A 22,436-nucleotide genomic window follows, 5' to 3' on the forward strand; every position below is an offset into this window, starting at 1 on the left:
CTAGACAATACTCAGAAAATGATATTTCTTGCACAAATAGAAAATAAACATTTGTGATCTTATCTACTGTCTGGAAATGTCCCTTTAATGTTATTTAAATAATTTGAATGTTCTGTAAAGGATTATCAATTGGTCTTATTGTTTTTTGAGTTTGTGATTATTATTAGACAAACTATCACAAGTCACAGCCCTATGTGACAACCATCAAAGATCCTTGGACAGAAAGAGTATCATCCATCAAGTTAACAATTTATCAATTGATTTTAGCAAAAGACTTCTATAATATTTATAGACCTAAATTATATTGAAATACTCTCTATTAGTTTTCTATTATGCATACTAAATTACTCTAAAACCTAGTGGCTTAAAACAATTTATTATGCTACTGATATTTAAATCAACATCTCAGTACTCCAGAAAACCTGAAGTATTTAAGATTTTTGTTTTCTAACCCACAAGAGAGGTCATGATGTCTCACCATTTCTCCATCTTATGGGATTCAGTGCACCTGGTGACTCTGAGGAAACAGGGTCTGAGAGGACACACACACCCTGTGTTCACGGCAGTGCTGTTCACAGTAGCTGGGACCTGGAAGCCACCTAAACGTCCACCCACAGGTGAATGGATAAAGAAGATGTGGGACATATACACAGTGTAATATTACTCAGCCATCAGAAAGAATGAGATAATGCCATATGCAGCAACGTGGATGGACCTGGAGATTGTCATATTGAACAACATAAGTCAGACAGGGAAGCAGAAGCACCTTCTGACGTCCCTTGTATGTGGAACCCAAAAAGTCGTGATGCAAGTGCTCTTACTTATGAAAAAGAAAGAGCCTCACAGACTTAGAGAATGAATTTATGGTTGCCAGGGGGAAAGGATGAGGGGAGAGGGATAGTTACGGAGTCTGGGATCAAATGTACACACTGATTTATTTAAAATGGATAACCAGCAAGGACCTACTGTATAGCACATAGAACTCTGCTCAATGTTACGTGGCAGCCTGGGTGGGGATGGGAGGGGAGTTGGGGAAGAATAGATGCATGTATGGAAGTGAAAGTGAAAGAAGGTTAGTTATACAGTCATGTCCGACTCTTTGGGATCCCATGGACTCTCAGCTTGAGCTCCTCTGTTCATGGAAATCTCCAGGCAAGGGAGTACTGGAATGGGTTGCCATTTTCTTCCCCAGGAGATCTTCCCGACCTGGGGATCGAACCCGGGTCTCTTGCATTGCAGGCAAATTCTTTACCAACTGAGCCACCAGGGAAGATAGAGACATGTAAGTGTGTTTTAAATCCCTAGCCTAGCTTCTTTGTGCTGCTCATTCAGGATGCCCGCACTCCTCTCTGGGTGCATATGTCTGCCTTGTTTCCGTCTTAAATAAATGAACTATTTCTGTATGTCTCCAGTAATAACTTTGGTATCTGTCTTTGCCTCCTTGAAACATTCTTGCTTTCAAAGATGGGAAGAGCCAAGGGAACTTTGCATCTCGCCCCTGGTATTTAGTGTCTAGAACTCCTCATTTTACACCAAGCTCCCCAGGTTCAATTCCTGGGCAGGGAACTAGGATCCTTCCTTAGCACCACTCACTGCGGTCCCTCTAGATCAATATTAAGTAAATAGACACCTTATACTACAACACCTTAATTAAGGTGTAAATATGCAGCTTAAATATACAGGTAGAGGGGCTTCACAAGTTTTTCATGGGAGATTTCGCCTCTGCCAAGAGTTTTAAAAAAAAAGTCCTCTAAAAGTTGACCTCTTTCTTCCCTTTCTAAGCCTTTTAATGGCTATTGATCTTTCCTTTCTAGTCCTTGTTTATTTAACCTTTTGACTGATTTTGTGTCTGTAGGATCTACCAGTTTGAAATCACACTCCTGGTGGCTCAAGGAATATAGCCCATTCCAGTGGAGGTGGCCCAGATCCAGGTAGGTCCTTGTGAGGGACTTCTGCACCTTGAGGGGAGGCTCAGTTCAGTGGTCCCTGTCCAGCAGGGAGAAGTTTTGATCGAAGAAAGCTTCAGCCCCTTAACCCTTAAGAATATGGGTGTAGACCCCTCAGTGGGTAATGAGACAGGCTGGGACAGTTTGCTGCAGTGAGTGTACCTGGACAAAAGTCATATCAAGCATCAAAATACAAAGAAATTGTAAGGGGCTAAAAATAATTGCATGCATGTGCAGTTGGGGAAAATCATCAACAACAAGATACAAATAGACCAAAAACCCAAGGCGATTTCAGAGCAGCCAGGAGCAAAAGCAGGGTACTGGTCATGATCCCTGCACACAGCACCACCAAGGGGGAACAAACACCCAGCTCACCCCCTCTGGCCTGAACCCAGGACCCGCCCCCACCCTCATCTTATATGCGGGACCGGCTGCCCCACCCTCTGGAGCCAGCAAGGGAACATGTTACATGTTTTGTTCCCTCATGTGTCCCAGTAAAGTTTTCCCCTGAATTTGTGTCTGGCCCTTTATGAACTTCTATTGATCAAGTCCAGGAACCCTAGTTGGTACCACAGGAGGGCTTTTGCTGAAGGTCAGGATGCTGCTCGGAGATGGTGTCTCCAGTGGGCTTCCAGCAGAAACAGGGGTTAAATCCATGCAGATCCCAAGTGGGGATGCACCGTGTCAGGAACAAAGCAGGCGCAATGGTTGATATGAGTAGAGAGATGGGATGGCTGCCAGGTCCTGACTGTAGCGTATGACGCTAGTTCCCAGCACAGGGCGATCCTAGAGGCAACACCCAGATGGATGGCCAACCTGGACACAAACTGCACCACTGAAGGGAATGAGACAGGGAATGCCCTGGGGCTCCACTGGTTAGGACTCCAGGCTTTCACGGCCAGGTGCCCGGTTTGATCACTGGTCAGGTAACAAAGACCCCAAAAGCCAGGTGGCCGAACAAAAAAACAAAAAACCCAAGAAAAGAAAAGAAAATAGAACACAAGCTGGATGATCAGGATGCTGCAAACAACCATCACAACAGCTTGTCTGGATACTTTGCCCAGTTTCTAGAACTGAGCCAGTTATCAGAACCGAGACTCCTTTACTAGAGAGAGATGCCAGTTTCCAGTAGGAGGGCCCTCATCACCATGGCAAGGACAGTACAGAAGTCCTCTGGCCTTCCCCATCCTTGGGAGCCACATGGCCATTGACACAGGTAAGTGCCCACTGGGAGGAGGAAGCCACCCCGCATTCATATGGACCCCGTGTGTGACTCACATCATGTCCCGGGATCTGAAGCATCATCGCAGCCCCACTGGTATTAATGTGATGCATGAGATGCAGGGTACTGAGTACATAACCATCCTGCATCCTGCTTACAGGGGTATCACAGTGTGTGAAGACCCACACAGTGGTTATTTCACATTCTCCAGATTTGAACCAGTGATGGAAAAGTCTCTGTAGTTAGGAATGGGGTGAAGGCTGCCATAGTTGAGAAGTACGAGTACATTCTCATATTGTCTTTCCAATGCTACAAATAGAATGTTGCAAGACCACCCTTTTCTGGGTAAAATGACAGAGATTAGTGAACAATCATAACCTGAAAGCATGCAGGGCTGTGATCCCTTCACATTTCCTTTTTATATCTGCCTGGTGTAAAGCATTTCTATCAATGGATGGACACTAAATATTTCAGGATTTGCAGACCAGAGGCCTCTGCAACTGCTCAACTAAGCTATGGAAGGTGTTCATGGAAAGGACATGAAGGAAGGAGTGTGGCGGATCTGCCACTGGGACCCTAGGACCTTGGGGCACCCATGACACAGAAGTCCATTAGCGGGGAAATCGTGCCAGGGGTAACCTACCTGCCTGCTAAGTCACTTCAGTCATGTCTGACTCTTTGCGACCCTATGGACTGTAGCCCACCAGGTCCCTCTGTCCATGGGATTCTCCAGGTAAGAATACCCATGTGGGTTGCCATGCCCTCACCCAGGGACAGCTTGTGACATCCTAATCAGAGCATCACAACCCAGCCCCACAGGGTCAGAGGTATGGCCACACCACTTGAGAAAAGAAAGCCTAACATTTAAACATGGCTACTGATATGGTCCTGAGTCTGGTAGAGAAGAGACCTCCGGTCTTGATGAACTGGGCTCATCAACCCAGTAATTGTTACTGAAAGGTCAGCTGTCATAGGATAGAGGTGATCGTGTGGTTTGGCATAAGCAGGGCCACAGGGGACAAGTAAGATGACCAGCAGGGGACCAAGACCTGACACCAGAACTGTGGTACCTCCCTGTCCTCTGCTCACCTCTGTGGTTACACAGGGTCCCTGTGGCCCCTTGGACCCAGGAAGCCACTCTACAGCAGAGGAGGGGGGTGTTAGCCTGTAACTGCAGGACCCACCCTCCTGTCACATTCCCACCACCAGAGGCTAAAGGCAGGACAGGGCAGAGTTGGGATTCATAAACAGGGAGCCGAGGCAGCTGCTGGATAATTCCCCAAGTGATGAGTCACCCAGTGCTGGGGTTCGCAAACCAGGGCAGTGGTCAGAGGGATTCCTTTGGTTTTTCACGTTGTCTTTGCCTGCTGTCACACCACAAACCTGGAGGTGCACAGAGACAGACGCCAAAGGCCTGAAGAGACGAACATATTTGTCTTCTGTAGAAGAGTTCCCAAGCTCCTGTCTTATCAGTAGCCATTATAGGCTGCCATCTCCATAGTCTGTGGACGATATGAATGTGGGACCAAAGGGCAGAAGTGGGGTTGCCCCTCCTTACCCAAAGTCCCCATGTCACACTTTGGAAGAATGGGCTCCTGTCCCTCCTGGGGACCAGGCTGGGAGGCTTTTATTGGGGTTAAGTCCTCAGGCAAGGGGATATGATGTCAGTGGTGGAGAGTGTGATTCAGGTCCCTTCACATGTGGGAACTTATTGGAGGCCCTGGGCTTCTCGGGATGCAGAGATGTGGAATGAACTTAGTGAGCTGTGGGAGAGGAGCTGTGGCCACTAAGAGGATGTGTCTGGGGAAGGGAGAGCTGGGCAGCACGGGTGGTTCATGGCTGGTAAAGAGGCCTGGGAGTCAAGGGCAGGGGGTCGTGTGGTGGAGAAGGGTTTGTGTGGACGGATGAGATGAGTGGTGTGTGCTTTTCAGGGGGTGTCTGGGTTCCTCCCCACAGGAAGGTTGCCTGTCCCAGCCCTGCCACGGGGGCTCCCACTCCTGGAGGCACGGCTGAGGGGCTGGGAGCTTAGGGATGGCCGTGTTTCCTGCCATGCTCTCCTTGTCCTCTCGCCTCCCCACCTCCCATTGTCTGAGCATTGCTATTTCAACCAGTTTACCCTTTTGCTGGCCTGAAAGAGGCCAATCAGCCCAGCAGCTGCCAACAAGGAAAGGAGCTCACCTAAGGATTGAGGAGGAGGAGGAGGCGGAGTCAACACCATGCCCGTGGGGTCTCTAACCAAGGCCAGCTCGGGTCCCGCTCTCTGGTTATAATGCATCATCCCTGCCCTCTCCCAGCAGGTTCACTGGGAGCTCACCACCCTTTGCTTCGTGGGCACAGTTGGGCAGCAGAAGCAGGACCAGGAAACACAACTGAAGTTGGTGCCAGCAGCCCTTGCCACCTGGAGCCCCGGTGTGACCCACCCTTGGGGAGGAGCCTGGTTGGCCAGTGGAGAAGGGAATGAGTCCCCAGAGTCCTCCCACTGGAGTCTCTCCTGAGGGCTCCCCACAGGCTCCCCACACCCTCTGTGGGACTGATGTTCCTCAAAATTTCAATGATCTGTCCCTCACCTTTCTTCTATCCATCCCCTTCTCAGGACCCCCATGTTCCTTGTTTTTTTAGTGGCACTAACACCTGATAAGTGGCTTCCTAGGTGGCTCAGTGGTAAAGAATCTGCCTGTCAATGTGGGAGATGTCTGATCCATCCCTGGATGGGGAAGATCCCCTGGAGGAGGAAATGGCAGCACACTCCAATATTCTTGCCTGAGCAAATCCCATGGACAGAGGAGGCTAGAGGCCTACAGACCACAGGATCACAGAGATACGATTTAGTGACTAAACAAGAACAACTCCTGAGATAGGGGTTGGCGAGCCCTCAGCATATACACACTCGGGGCCACCTGCATGATCTCCTCAGGTCCTAAATGAATGTTCAGCCTCTGTTCATTCCTGTAGGTAGCGTTTCCCATTAACAAGTGTGTAAGTTGAGGCATGGCAAGATGAAGAAACTAGCACAGTCAGAATTTTGTCCAGATTCCTGTTTCTGGAGGTATCTATAGTCCACATCCATGAAACTGCCTCAGGTACTAATTGCAACCTCCCCAGCCCTCCACCTCTGACCTCACGCCTGGGGATCTGGAGTGAGCCCGGAGGTCAGGGGCATGCATGGGGTGAGTCTGGGTGCCCAGGTCCCTGGGGCCCCTGCTCCTCACTTGGGGCCGACCTGGCCCATCTCTGGCGGCAGCCTCTGACTTCCTCCTGTTCTCTCAGTCCTTCCTCCCTGTGGTCTGAGTCTACCAGGGGCTTCCAGGTTGCCTCTGCAGGGGGATTCAACACAGGCTCTCGCCCCCAGCCCTTCATAAAATAGTCTCTCCCGTCGCAGCTCACCTGGCCCACCAAGTTCTTGCCCCATCCAACCCTGAGTCCTGCCCACACTTGTGGGTCTCTTGTCCTCCAACCAGTCTCCCAGCACAGGTCTGTCCCACACAGAGACTCTAGTGAGTCCATTGAGAACCTTCTTGTCTCCTTTGCACCTGCTGATTCACAGAGCTTGGAACTCTCCGTGGGTGGCAGCTGGGTGACCCCAAGGTAGAGCCTGGTGCTGGACTGGGTGTAAGTCAGGGCTTCTACCAGATAAGCCTGTGTGTGTCAATGCAGTCACACAACTCATCAGGATCCCAGGGACCTGCAGTGATTGTCTTAGCCTGGGCTGGCATCACATGGAGGTGGGGCAGAGCTGAGAGATTGGCTAGAGCCAAGGTCTGGCCACTCCCTGTGTGTCTGTGTGTGTATTGGTGGGGGGATGGTTTGCGGGGAGGCTCCTGCCAGGAGCTCTGTTGGCTGTGAGCGCCAGCCTATCCTAGGCATGGTCTCCAAATGCTGGCCAGAGCACCAGACACTTTGCAATCTGCTGATTCTGCTGGGACAGGAAGCAAGTAATTCTGTGCCCATGGTCTCTAAGAGTGGAGTCTCCATTTCCCACAGTCCTCCAGTGCTCCAGATCATAAAACTTCTTGGTTTCTAAAACAGGAGTGAGGGGGTAGGGACGTGGTGCTGGTTCTCCCAGCGAAGCACCAGGGCTGGGGTGCCTGATGTAGGGCCTAAACCTCCTGCTCCTTAGGCAGAAGGCTGCAGTTTGTGATGACCCCTCTGTTGGAGAGTACCTGGCGGAAGGGTCCCAACTAGATCCCTTCTTTTCTGGTCCTGCCCTTCTCAGCGTGGTTCTTTATCTATGCTGGTTGTAGAGAGGATGTTCTGCTGGTTTCAGGTCATTTTCTCAGAAAGAGAGCTGTTCTGTATGTGGTTGCAGTTTTGGTGTGTTCATGGGAGAGTGGAGCTCAGGATGTCCTACTTGGCCATCTTGATTTTGCCTTTGTGTGATCAATGACCTTTCATGTTAGTATTGTGATTGTTTTGAGGTGCCAGGAACCATGGGCACATTGCCATCCGATATGTGTGTGTGTCCTGACTGCTCTGTTGACCCATCCATCTCTCTCCTGAGACTCCTGTGTGCCTGAGACACAGCAATATCGAAATTAGGCCAATTAATAACATTACCTCGACATGTCCCATTGACAGGAAGAATCATACCTCTCTCACTTTAAATCCAAAGATAGAAATGGTTAAGCTTTTGAAGAAGGCATGTCAAAGCTAAGATGGGCCAGAAATGAGGCCTCTTCCCCCTAATAGTCAAGTTGTGAATGCAAAGGAAATGTTCTTAAAGGCAATCAAAAGTACTCCTCTAGTGAACACACAAAGGAGAAGAGCAAAACAGCCTTACTGATGATATGGAGAATCTTTCAGTGGACTGGAGAAAGATCACAATACTGCCGTAGGCCAAAGCCTAATCCAGAGCCAGGCCCTAGCTCGCTTCAAGTCTATGAAGGCTGAAGGAGGTGAGGAAGCCACAGAAAAAATAGAGTTGAAAGCCGGTAGAGGTTGCTTCATGTATTTTAAGGAAAGAAGCCATCTTCGTAACATAAAGTGCAGAGTGGAAGAGAGAGGGTTGATACCGAAGCTGCAGCAAGTCGTGCAGAAGAGCTAATAAAATAATCTCTAAGATGGCTATCCTAAATTAGAGCTTTCCAGTGTAGAGAAGAGTGTTCTATTGGAAGAAGATGCCTCTGAAGACTTACATGGCTAGCAAGGAGAACTCAGTTCCTGGCTTCAAAGATTCAAAGGCTAGGCTGACTCTCTTGTTAGGGGCTAATGAAGCTGGTGACTTGAAGCCAAGCCTACCCTACCTTCTGAGAACCCTAGTGACTCTCAGAATTCTGCTAAATCTGCTCTGCCTGTGCTCTGCAAATGGTACAACACAGTCGAGATGATAGCATCTCTGTTTACAACACTGGTTACCAAAAATAGTAAATCCACTGTGGAGACTTAGTGCTCCCAAAAAAGGATTCCCTTCAAGATGTCACTGCTCAGTGAGAATGCACCTAAGGGCCCTGATGGAGAAGTACAATGAGATTCACGCTGTTTTCACACCTGCTAACACAGCATCTGTTCTAGACCACCTAACCTGCCTCTCGAGAAATCTGTATGCAGGTCAGGAAGCAACAGTTAGAACTGGACATGGAACAACAGGCTGGTTCCAAATAGGAAAAGGAGTACATCAAGACTGTATATTGTCACCCTGCTTATTTAACTTCTATGCAGAATACATCATGAGAAACGCTGGACTGGAAGAAACACAAGCTGGAATCAAGATTGCCGGGAGAAATATCAATAACCTCAGATATGCAGATGACACCACCTTATGGCAGAAAGTGAAGAGGAACTAAAAAGCCTCTTGATGAAAGTGAAAGAGGAGAGTGAAAAAGTTGGCTTAAAGCTCAACATTCAGAAAACGAAGACCATGGCATCCAGTCCCATCACTTCATGGAAAATAGATGAGGAAACAGTGGAAACAGTGTCAGACTTTATTTGGGGGGATCCAAAATCACTGCAGATGCTGACTGCAGCCATGAAATTAAAAGACGCTTACTCCTTGGAAGAAAAGTTATGACCAACCTAGATAGCACATTGAAAAGCAGAGACATTACTTTGCCGACTAAGGTCTGTCTAGTCAAGGCTGTGGTTTTTCCCGTAGTCATGTATGGATGTGAGAATTGGACTGTGAAGAAAGCTGAGTTCTGAAGAAATGATGCTTTTGACCTGTGGTGTTGGAGAAGACTCTTGAGAGTCCCTTGGACTGCAAGGAGATCTAACCAGTCCATTCTGAAGGAGATCAGCCCTGGGATTTCTTTGGAATGAATGATGCTAAAGCTGAAACTCCAGTACTTGGGCCACCTTATGCGAAGAGTTGACTCATGGGAAAAGACTCTGATGCTGGGAGGGATTGAGGGCAGGAGGAGAAGGGGACGACAGAGGATGAGATGGCTGGATGGCATCACTGACTCAATGGGCGTGAATCTGAATGAACTCCGGGAGATGGTGATGGACAGGGAGGCCTGACGTGCTGCGATTCATGGGGTCACAGAGTCGGACATGACTGAGCGACTGAACTGAACTGATGACTTTTCTCCTGGATTAGAAAACAGGCATGAAGTACTTAACTTTTTTGCAATATAGAGATGTTGATTTAAGAATCTCTATAAAGGCTTCCCAGGTGGCGCTTGTGGTAAAGAATCACCTGCCAACGAATGAGGCACAGGAGACACAGGCGACGTGAGTTTGATCCCTGGATCAGGAAGATGCCCTGGAGACGGAAATAGCAACCCACTCCAGGATTCTTGCTTGGGAAATCCCATGGACAGAGGAGCCTGGTGGCCTACAGTCCATGGGGTCGCAAAGAGTCGAACACGACTCAGCACCAATAGGGTAATAAATTATGAAGGGAACCAGTCAATGTAAAGTTGTATCCCTTTGAAAATATAATGAAGTTGTTTCTCTGGATAAAGAAACAAAACCCTGAGTCCTGTAATAGCAGAGGTATTTTTCCACCAATATCATCATTTTTAAGAATAAGGCCATGACGCAGGCAGAAGTCTAATTTTCCAAAAACCAGAAGATTGAAAGTGTTATGTTTGTGGTGATCTCTTGTTCAAGTAGTTGGAAGTATCAGTGCAGAGATTGCATCACTCAACACCAAGAGAAAGTGGGAAAGGAGATTTGAAAAAAGTAAAGATGTTGAGGAGGATGCTCATCAGATGCTACAAGAGACACGAGATGGTGCAGCCACCGTGGCGTCATAACTGACAGACAGACTTGGGATTCCTAAGGTCTGATCTCCTGGCTCTAAAGTGAACAGCAGGAGAACAAAAGCAGCCAAGCAGAGACTGAGTCCTGAGGCCAACAGAGCCCCTGTCAGGCTTCCTGGGAGCACCGCCTCCTGCAGAAAAGAAACAGGTGTTGGTCCAGGAGGCTGAGGAACTCCTGTCACTTTCCTGGGGCGGCCCCTCCCCAGCACCCCCAGCCCCGCCCTCACTGAGGGGCTCCACCTCCACCGGAACCCCAGGCCCAGCAGCTTCCTGTCACCTCCTCCTTCCTTCCTGCATCACAGAGTCACCCCAGGCCCTGACACCCCCTGCTCAGGCTCAGGACTGGAGCCAGTCAGGAATCAATCTGCTCTTTTTACTCAGGTCCAGATCCTCCCCGAGGGGGGCCTATAGCACCAGGGAGCAGGTCCCCAGAGGAGGGGCTTTGCTTCCTGACAGCCTTGGGGGGCTGCAGGCAAACCTTCCTTTACTCCCCTCCAGCCTCCGAGCCAGCAGCACACACAGCTCTCAGGCCCAGGACCCTGCCCCCATCTCTTCCTGGTCCCCCCAGCTGGGTGCCTCCACCCCAGCTCAGGCCCACCACCCCCAGGCACCTCTGCTCAAGGCAGAGTCGCTCAGTGATGGAGGCTCTGGGTCCCCAGGAGGTTGGGGACATGCAGGCTACAGGCTGAGTCACAACTGCTGCTGCTCCAGGAGCACAGGCCTGGCCTCAGCCCTTCCCACAGTCTCTGCTATGGGGCTCCTGCCTTGCCTGCTTGACCCACGCCACTTCCTGTGAGAACAGGCCTTTGGAGTTGGGTCTGCAAAGGCCTTCCCACCCTTTCCTCCTGGGATGAGAGCCCAGCCCCTCTCATCTTGGCCCCTGGGTGTGTCCCCTTCCCACTGACACATTATGTGGAGCCCCCATGCTGCTCTCAGCCCCCCGAGTCCTGCCCTCCCCCTGAGTGCCTGCTGTTCTCACACCACCTACCCTGGGCCCTGCCAGCCAGCAGTGTGTGCTTAGTCAGGGGCTTGGCTAAACCCTTTAAGCATCAATAGGCCCTCAGCCTAGTGAAGGCTCTTTCCTTTTCACAATGTCACCTGACAGTGGGGACCTCTCAGAACTCAGGGCTGAGCTTGTCTGAGTCCTGCTCTCAGGTGATATGGGGTCTTATCCCCCTGCTCATTTCCAGGATGAGGAGGTTCAGTGAGGGGCAGGGGTTGGCTGGGATTCACCTTCCCCGTCCTCACACCAGGCCCTGTGCCCCTGCCTTCCCTCTGAATTCTGCCCTCAGTACCTCTTCTTGTAAAGGATCCAGGCTACGATGCTTATTATGATGAAAACGGCGAGAACCACAAGGACGATCTTGGTTATGTGGTTGCTGGCTGGGGCCGTGGGCTGCACTGTAGTGGGGACTGTGGTCGGTGGTGTTGCAAGGAGAGTAAGAGTGAAGCCCTTGTCCAGACCCCAAACTCGGCAGATGCCTCCTCACCCCCCTGACTCAGTACCCTACTATGCAGACAGCTGGCACCCATCACATGGAGGCCCCTGTGATAGATCCTCAGGCGAGACGGGGAAAAGGGAGGAGCTCAGTCCTCACAGGGCTCTGACAGCTAATGGGGGAGCAAGGTTTCCAACACAGCCACTCAGTCCTGCTGTGACATCAGAGACGGTGACCTGAGGATGCAGTCCTCAGGAGCTACAGCAGAGGTGGTATTGACAGTTTTCCTGAAGTGGAATTGGTGACATTTAGAAGAAGAGTCTGGAAAGAGGGTACAGTGAGAAGTAAATCCCAGAAATCAAAAAGATGTCTACAGGATTTGGATCAGCAAAAATCCATGTTCAGTCATTCAAACGCCTGAGCTGTGAGGAGAGACATCAGGAGGTGGAAGAGGAAGGAGGATGACAGAGCATCCTGGATTACTGTTCTCCCAGGAAGAACTCACTTTTTAAACTTATTTTTTTACATTCTTTTATTTTATTTATATTCACACCCAAAACATTGTTAATTGGGGTATAGCCATTAACAATGCTATGGTAGTTTCAGGTGAACGGTGAAGGGATTCAGCCATAGATATACATGTACCCCTTCTCCCCTAAACCCCTCTCCCATCCAGGCTGGCACATACCACTGAGGAGAGTTCCGTGTGCTGTACCGTGGGAGCTTGTTGGTTATCCATTTACATATAGCTGTGTGTACATGACCTTCCCAGAGTTCCTAACTATCCCTTCCCCTGGGTAACCATAAGCTTGTTTTCTAAGTCTGCGAGTCTCTTTCTGTTTTGTAAGTTTTCTTGTACTATTTCTGTTTAGATTCCACTTATAAGGCATGTCATATGATATTTCTCCTTCTCTTTCTGACTTAGATCCCTCAGTATGACACTCTCTAGGGCCATCCGTTTCAGGAATAGCTCACTGTAGATGGATCACTTGGCCAAAACACACACACACACAGAGACACACAGACACACACAGACACTTACACGCACACACAGAGGGTGGGTCCATATCACCTTGAGTGGCCTACCACTTCCTTATACTCGTTTCACCTACCTGAGGTCTTCAACATTTTCTCCCAGCACACCACAAAATCCTGAAGCCAGGCCCAACAGTCTCCCATGGAGACCTTCTTGAAGAAGTCGGTCACAGCTCTGTCCTTCTCACACTTCTCCTTAATCCGCCTCCCTCCAGAATGATCTACTGTCCAGTGCCCATTCTCTGAATCAAAGCGGAGGCACATTTCTCCACTGAAGCCAAACTGCCAGGATCCACTGATGTGTCCATCCTCTTCACACCAGCACGTCATCCTGCCCTGCAGGGTCAGAGGGTCTGACCTCACCAAAGAAAAGAAAGAGCTCAGGCTCTGGACTTAACAAATTCTTTGCCTCACTGTGGTCCACCTCCCCTGGGCCCAGGTAATCTGGCCCTGTTCTCTCCTCTAAGGCCCGCTCCTTCCACCGGACTACTAGGGAAGGACCAATACCCAATTGAATTTTTTACCCATAAGCAATGGATGCAGCTCCTTCAGTATTTGGACTTCCTAACTCACCTCTGGACTCGATGAACATGAGTTTGAGCAACCTCTGGGAGTTGGTGAAGGACAGGGAAGCCTGGCGTGCTGCAGTCCATGGGGTTGCAAAGAGTGGGACACGACTGAGCGACTGAACTGAACTGAATTGAACTCACCTCTGGAAGTCTCTTTCTCCAGTATAATGTCAGGCAGTTGCTCCTTGAGGAAGTCCCCGATGTCTCTCAGTGTTTGTCTCTGTGTTTCTCAAGTTTTCATAGTTTTCACCTCCTCTCCCAATGGATTTGTGGATTGGATCATGGCGCCACCACAGTCATAGGAGAGAAAAACATTCCCATCTACCTGGCCTTGAACCACACACCACAGCTCTCCAGGACTGGGCTGAGGATCGACAGGGAAGTCATAGCAAAGAGAGAGAGCGTGTGTGAAGGAAAACGCAGGTGAGGGCACGTTTTGGAGAAGACCCATTACCTCCTCCCCCCACTTATGTGAGGGCAGAGGAAAGCTGCAGGGCTGGGTTAGTAGAGTAGGAAGGCCCCCCCTGTCCCCCAACACCACCTACAGGCTGAGCAAGTGGAGAAACCACATAGCATTATCTCTACTCTGCTCATAAGGCCCACACAGAACTCAAAGCTGCAGAAAGGAGAATTCACAATTGGGGTCACAGGATTTAGCAAGGCCAGGGAGATGCTGCTGATCTACCACTTTGATGGGTCTTGGGATCCTGGAGAAGGCCTGGCCCACACGGCATGAAAGAGAAAATCCAGAACTTCCGAGGCAGGTGGTAGAGGAGGGGATCAAATGCTCAAAGAAGTGAATGTGCCAGGGTGGGCACGGTATGGAAGGGCAGGAAAGTGTGCAGTCCCCCAGGTTCTATGGAGCCCGAGAGGAAAGAACGGATGAGAAGCATCTCCAACAGCTCCAGGGTGACTTTTCCTGAGGGTCAGGGACGGTGGTGGGATTGGTGTTCCGGTGCACTTCCAGCAGGAGTGAGGATGGAGAAGGGGAAAGAGCTGATGCCAGGGGGAGTGCCCTATGTCAGAAACAAAGCAGATGCAGGGGCCAAGGGGACCAGAGAGCCCCACTGTAGCCAGGCCTCACTGCAGAGAGTACCACGCTGGCTCATAGCACAGGGCGATCCTAGAGGCAGACAGATGAGCAGTGAGCCCTGCTAAAAACTACACGGTTGAAAGGAAAAATTATATAAAAAAACAGAGACAAACACAAGGCTGGATGTTCAGGAAGCTGAGTGCAGACATCCCAACAAAGTGTCCAGGTCCTTTGTGCAGTATCCAGCACTGAGTCAGGTCTTATATTCAGAATCCATTACTACAGACAGAGATGCCAGGCATCAGCAAGGAGGGCCCTCTTATCACCACAGCAAGTGCAGAAGTCCTTCTGGCCTTAGAAGCCACACGGTCATTGACTGGGGTAAGTGTACACTTGGCAGAGAAGCCACCCCCACATCCATAAGGACCTAGACTGGGACTGTCATCATGTCCAGCAGTCTGAAACATCGTCATGGCCCGCCTGTTATTACTGTGGTGCCTGAGATCTGTGTAAGGAATACACATCTGTCCCACGTCCTGCCCACAGGAGTGTCACCCATTCACTGGTCCTCAAAGTGCTCATTTCACATCCACTGCATTTGCAATATGAATGAAAAATCTTCATAGTTAGTAAATAACCGTGTGGTGAGGGTACCATAGAAGTGATTTCCAAGTTCACACTTTGGACACTGACCTTCATCCCCCAATAGTATGTGTAAACAATATCATATCCTGGATAAAATGACAGAGTACCAACCTACAACCCTCCAGGGCTGCAGGAGTGTCATCTCTATTCCATCTCCATTTAATTCTCACTGTGACCATAGATTTCTATAACTGTACATATGTCATTGCCTTGGAGACGAATAGAGATCATTCTGTCATTTTTGAGATTGCATCCAAGTACTGCATTTCGGATTCTTTTGTTGACCATGATGGCTACTCCATTTCTTCTGAGGGATTCCTGCCCGCTGTAGTAGATGCAATGGTCATCTGAGTTAAATTCACCCATTCCAGTCCATTTTAGTTCGCTGATTCCTAGAATGTCGACATTCACTTTTGCCATCTCCTGTTTGACCACGTCCAATTTGCCTTGATTCATGGACCTGACATTCCAGGTTCCTATGCAATATTGCTCTTTACAGCATCGGATCTTGCTTCTATCGCCTGTCACATCCACATCTGGGTATTGTTTTTGCTTTGGCTCCATCCCTTCATTCTTTCTGGAGTTATTTCTCCACTGATCTCCAGTAGCATATTGGGCACCTAATGACCTGGGGAGTTCCTCTTTTGGTATTCCATCATTTTGTCTTTTCATACTGTTCATGGGGTTCTCAAGGCAAGACTACTGAAGTGGCTTGCCATTCCCTTCTCCAGTTTACTGACTATGCCAAAACCTTGGACTGTGTGGATCACAATCAACTGTGGAAAATTCTGAAAGAGATGGGAATACCAGACCACCTGACCTGCCTCTTGAGAAATCTGTATGCAGGTCAGGAAGCAACAGTTAGAACTGAACATGGAACAACAGACTGGTTCCAAATAGGAAAAGGAGTACGTAAAGGCTGTACATTGTCACCCTGCTTATTTAACTTCTATGCAGAGTACATCATGAGAAACGCTGGACTGGAAGAAACACAAGCTGGAATCAAGATTGCCGGGAGAAATATCAATGACCTCAGATATGCAGATGACACCACCCTTACGGCAGAAAGTGAAGAGAAGCTAAAAAGTCTCTTGATGAAAGTGAAAGAGGAGAGTGAAAAAGTTGGCTTAAAGCTCAACATTCAGAAAACGAAGATCATGGCATCTGGTCCCATCACTTCATGGGAAATAGATGAGGAAACAGTAGAAACAGTGTCAGACTTTATTTTGGGGGCTCCAAAATCACTGCAGATGGTGACTGCAGTCATGAAATTAAAAGACGCTTACTCCTTGGAAGAAAAGTTATGACCAATCTAGATAGTATATTCAAAAGCAGAGACAATACTTTGCCGACTAAGGTCCGTCTAGCCAAGGCTATGGTTTTTCCTGTGGTCATGTATGCATATGAGAGTTGGACTGTGAAGAAAGCTGAGTGCCGAAGAATTGATGCTTTTGAACTGTGGTGTTGGAGAAGACTCTTGAGAGTCCCTTGGACTGCAAGGAGATCCAACCAGTCCATTCTGAAGGAGATCAGCCCTGGGATTTGTTTGGAAGGAATGATGCTAAAGCTGAAACTCCAGTACTTTGGCCACCTCATGCGAAGAGTTGACTCATTGGAAAAGACTCTGATGCTGGGAGGGATTGGGGGCAGGAGGAGAAGGGGACGACAGAGGATGAGATGGCTGGATGGCATCATGGACTCGATGGTTGTGAGTCTGAGTGAACTCCGGGAGACAGTGATGGACAGAGGCCTGGCGTGCTGCCATTCATGGGGTCGCAAAGAGTCTGACACGACTGAGCAACTGAACTGACCTGAACTGAACATATGACATATTTCAGGCTCTGCAGACCATGGTTTTCTGTTACAACTGCTCTCCTAGCACAAAAGCAGTCACAGATGAGTGGTGAATGATGACCTGCTTCTTGGGCAGATGACCCAGCAGAACCTGTGACGTCAGAGGTATGTCTGTGGTGGGAAAGGTGCAATGTGCCGTCTATGGCATTTTACGTGGAGGTTCACAACACAGACCCTTAATGTCCTGAAGCAAGGCCATGTGATTTGCAGTGGGGAATACTATACCATTTAAATGTGGCTCCTTGTATGATCCTGGGGGCTGGTGGAGGTCAGGCCTCTGGTCATGAAATGTCAATGCTGTCTATCATGATCTGGGCTCATCAACCCCTAATCATTAGTTCAGATAGACCAGCCATCAGAGGATTAAAGAGATACTGTGGTTTGGCATAAGAAGGGCCAGAGGCAACAAATAAGAGAGAGCAGCAGGTGGCCTAGGCCTGACATCAGAATTGTTGTAGGACCATATTCTCCGTGGCCTGCCCCTGTGGCTCAGCGGTAAGGAATCCGCTTGCAGTGTTGGAGCTGGAATAGATGTGGGATCTATCCTTGAGTGAGAGAAGATCCTATGGAGGAGAGCATGGCAAACCAGTCCAGTGTTCCTGCCTGGAGAATCTCTTGCACAGAGGACCCTCGTGGGCTACAGTCCATAGGATCATAAAGAGTTGGACATGACTGAAGCGACTAGGCATGCACACACTATTCTCTGCTCATGCCTGAGGCTTCGTGCAGTGTCCCCTATATCAATGGACCAAGGAAGCCACTCTAGAGCAGAGGTAGTCAGGGGACATTAGCCCATATCTGCTGGACCCACACTCCTTTCACATTCACACCACCCAGAACCTACAAGGCAGGACAGATCAAGTTTTTGGTTTACAAACAGGCAGCTAAGGCATCCCTTGCACTAGGCCCTAGGGGATGAGTCATATGTTACTGTTTTGTGACCCAAGGAAGTCACATGGTTGTTTTGTATTTTTTTCAGGTCGTCTTTTACTGTTCTTTTATTTTTTTTTTTTTCCTTCTTTTTCCCTCTTGTTCTTGTACCACAAATGTAGAGATGTATAATGCACTCAGACACCTAATGGCCTGTTGAGACCAACTGTGTTACTCTCTGTCTTTTGAAGAAAAGGTTCTCCAACTCCTGTCTTAAATAATAGCTATTATAGGCCACTGTCTCCATAGTCTCAGGGAATATGAATGTGGGACCAAAGGTTAGAAGCGGGAGTGCCTGTCCTCACCCTCGTGCCCTGTGTCACACACTTTGGGAAGCTCTTCTCCCATCTCTCCTGCTTTATGTCCTGGGGGCCAGGCTGGGAGGCTTCTGCTGGGGTGAATTCTCAGGCAAGAGGAGAGGGTGCCAGTTGACAGAGGGCAGGTTTAGGATCCCTTCACAGATGGGGAGTAGTTGGAGGCCCTGAGGTTGTTGGGATGGGGGGGATACGGAAAAAATAGTGTTAGCAAGCAGGACTCTAAGGAGGCTTCCTAAGACAGACTCCACCCATCTCCCTGGCCCTGTCTCCTGCACTGACCCCCTCACTTCCTGCCCAAGTGGCTGACTCAACCTAGACCCTTGCCCATCTCCCGCCACCTCTCCTGCGGCCAATGCAATTGGTCAGACTCCACCCAGCCTTCCCCTGAACTCCCGTGGGTTTGGTCCCTCGGAAGCGGCTGCCACCTTTCCTGCACCCACTTCAGTGACTCCGAATCCTGACGGGGGAGTCCGGGAGGCTGCAGCAGCATTTCCTGACGCCGACCTATCTCTCACGTCTCCCTGCCTTCCCTCCCTTCCTGCTGGGATTCCTTTTTCACCCAGATCTTGTCTTTTCCCTGCAGGCGGACGGCAACCAGCCGCGAGTCGGGGCGGGGAGCAGGAGCCAAGCGGGAAAGGAGCGCGCGGAGCTTTAAAGCAGGGAGGCGGCCCAGCCGCGGTGTTCCCCGAACCGCCTCGGACACCCCGTCCCTCTCGGGTCTTATGGCCCCATGTCCTCTCCTCGCAGGTTAATCCCCGAACTCACCGCCTCGCGCCGTGCAGAACCGGGGAGCCACGAGGAGCGCCAGAGCCGGGAAACCAAGACGCGCTCCGCGGCCAGCCTTCCAGTCCATCGCCAGCTGGAGACTGGTTGGATCCGACTTTGCGGGATCTATTTAAAGCCCGCCCGGCGTTTCAGTCCATTCTCCGCCCAGGCCTCCTCCTCTCGTCACTGACGCTGGGCAGTAGCCGCCCCCTCGTGACTCACTCCTTGCTCCTCCCTTTCCTCAGCGTTTCTTTCTCCTCCGAGTCCTTCTCGCCCCTTCCTCCCCATTCCCGCCTGCAGTCTTCCTGCGGTGGTGGTTTACTCGCTCAGTCGTGTCCGACTCTTGCGACCCCGAGGACTGTAGCCCGCCGGGCTCCTCTGACCATGGGGATCCTCCAGGCGAGAGGACTTCAGTAGGTCGCCATGCCTTCCTCCTTGGGATCTTTCTGGCCCTGGGATCGAAGCCGGATCTCTTACATTGTAGGCAGAGTCTTTACTGACTGAGCTTCGAGGAAAGCCCTGCTTTTCTTAAAAGACTCGATTTCCCGCTCCCCCCACCCCGCCCCCCCAAAAAAAACCCACCACCCCCACCGGAAAACTCTGCGGATCTGTGGAAAGGGCCTGGAGAGAGCCCTTAACTGCAGTGTCAGCAGCAATATATTTTCTAGTAGTTTCTGTCCCAGGGTAGTCCTAGACATTTTGTGGGCCAAAGTAACTGCTCATTAGAAAGGGTTTGAGGACTGGGGCCTGAACCCGATTTTCCAGGTTCCGCTTGGAGACGGGGAGCCTGTGCTCCCCCGGGCGCCCCCTGGCGGTCTCTTCCGGCTTGTTCTACTCTGGTGCCTTTGGGCATGCTAAGTTGCGTCAGCCATGTCTGACTCCTAATGCCCCATGGACTTTAGCCCACCAGGCTCCTCTGTCCATGGGGATTCTCTAGGCAAGAATACAGGAGCGGACTGCAATGCTCTCCTCCAGGGAATCTACACTGTGGCCTGTGTGATCCATTTTCTTCCCCCTCATAATTTACTTTTATGCAGTGTCCAAGCAGCATTGAGCATCTCACGTTTACGTCTCAGGGCTATCCACTGATGAAGAGTGAGATCATCCATCACTCACTGGGGCTGACAAGACCTCCTGATTCTTGGGAAGTGGGTCTACCAATGACATTGAGAGGTCAACGTCTGTGACAAAGGGATCCATCTCTCTGTTATCATGGGGGCTCTTGGCCTCTGCTAGCTTCAGGGATGACTGAGCCCTGACCTTGGAGGGTCGCGCTGATGGGCACAGGCAGTGCTCCACTTCATGTCTTGTCACTGAGTGAAGCTGGCTTCCCTATTTATAGATGTGGAAATGGATGCAAACAGAGTTTTACCAAAGTAGCAAGAGTAATCAGGTGGAGTTTCATGTTCTTGGAAGTATGCTAGTGGTCAACACTCTTTAAAATCACCTCCCAGTTGATTCCATTCCCATCTGGGGTCTAGACTGTGTCCAGGTGCCAGGAGCATGCACGGGTAGGGGTGGCCAGGCCTGTCCAGAGAGCCCCGTCTTCCCCCACCTGGCTGTCCTGACCAGGACTCTAATGCTGTCTTTTTGCCTTTCTCCTGCTTTCCCAGTCACTTGCCTCTTCGCCAGCCTCCTCCACTGGGGCTACGTGATCCCCGTGTTGCCTCTTGCCAGAGATTAAACCCAGGCCCTTGTCCCCAGGCCTATGCATGAGAATCTTCCCCTGACACATCAGTCACCTGAACCCACCAAGTTGCTGCCTCACCCAAGCCTGAGTCCTGTTCTCCTCCCAGCCCCCGTGTGTCTCTTATTCTCAAATTGTTACACACCAGGCTCTTGGCCTCCTTCATCAATAGAAATCAACCAGAGGCCAGACAATAGAAATAAATCAAATTTCCTAATCAAAAGAAATTGAGGCAAGGCTTCATTGGGGCTCCTGCTGCAGCTGAGGGGAGAGAGAACAAATGACAGTTTCGTTGCTTGCTCACTCCCCGAGGTGGTGGGGCCAGCTTGTTCCTTCTATGGGGTGAGGGGAGGGGTGTGTCCAGGGGTCAGTCAGAGAGGTGGCTAGGTGACTGGCTGAACCCTTAAGTGTTGTTGAGTGCTGGGGGCATGTGGGGCATCCTGCTTTTGCTCTGGGCTCTTCAAAAGTGGCAGTTGGGTTTTTCCTCTTTGTATCTTTTTCCAGAATAGCTTCAACTACTCCAACTAAAAAACAGTCTATTTTTAAAACCCTTTTTCTTTTGTATTGGGTATAGCTGATTTACAAACAGTGTTGGGATAGTTTCAGGTGAACAGTTAAGGGACTCACCTGTACACATACATGTATCCATTCTGCCTACACTCCCATCCTGACAGGGCAGTCACATAACATTGAGCAGAGTTGTGGGTTCATTCTTTGGGCTGGGAAGATCCCCTGGAGAAGGAAAGAGCAACCCACTCCAGTATTCTTGGTTGGAAAATCCCATGGACAGAGGACCTGGCAGGCTACAGTCCATGAGGACAGAAAGTGTTGGACACACACAGAAAGAGAGCACACACACACACAGACACACCATGTACCATACTTAGGCCTTTGAAGGCAATCCATTTTAAATAGAGCAGAGTGTACATGACCTTTCCACACTCCCTAACGATATCTTTCCCCTATCCTACCCCCAGCGACTATAAGTTTGTTCTCTAAGTCTGTGAGTCTCTATCTGACAATGCAAAACGTCCTTAATTGCTGATTTGAAGAAAGTTTTATGGGTTTGGATAGGAGATCCAACCAACCACAACATTTTCTAAAGAAAAAACCTAATCAAGATCAAAGCCCTAACTCTTTTCATTTCTATGAAGGCTGAAAGAGGTCAAAAAGCTGCAGAGGAAAAATTTGAAGATAGCAGGGGGTGCTTCATGAAGTTTAAGGAAAGAAGGCATCTCCATAACATAAAGTGCAGAGTGTAGTAACTAAACTTGATATAGAAGCTGCTGCAAGTTTTTCCAAAAGATTTAGCTAAGGCAATCTGTGAAGGTGTCTCCACTGAACCAGATATTTCCAGTGTAGACAAAATATACATCTATTGAAAGAAGATGCCTGCAAGGAATTTGATACCTAGAGACAAGTGGTCAATGCCTGGCTTTAAAGATTCCAAGAACAGGCTGATTCTCTTGATAAGGACTAATGCAGCAGATTACTGGAAGTCGATGGTCATTTACCACTTGAAAAATTCTAAACCCTTTAGAATTAGGCTGAGTCTGTTCTGCCTGTGCTCTCTAAATGAAACAATGAAGCCTGGATGACAGCATACCTGTTTACGACATTGGTGCCAAGTGTTTTAAGTCCAATGTTGAGACCAACTGCTCAGAAAGAAAGATCACTTTCAAAATATTACTGCTGACTGACAAAGCATCCAAGAATCTGATGGAGAAGTACAAGGAGATTCACGTTATTTTCATGGCTGCCAACACAACATCTATTCCGAAGCACATGGATCATG

The 22,436-nt window shown here is 49.6% G+C and overlaps 2 pseudogenes; one reads left to right on the plus strand and one right to left on the minus strand.

Annotated features, from left to right (window-relative positions):
* The window catches only part of LOC108636771, a 90,381-nt pseudogene that overhangs the window by 27,178 nt on the left and 40,767 nt on the right, over positions 1-22,436 (plus strand).
* Positions 12,713-15,309, minus strand: LOC108636736 (annotated as a pseudogene).

This window comes from Capra hircus, chromosome 9 (assembly GCF_001704415.2).
Source record: "Capra hircus breed San Clemente chromosome 9, ASM170441v1, whole genome shotgun sequence".
NCBI classification, from domain to species: domain Eukaryota; kingdom Metazoa; phylum Chordata; class Mammalia; order Artiodactyla; family Bovidae; genus Capra; species Capra hircus.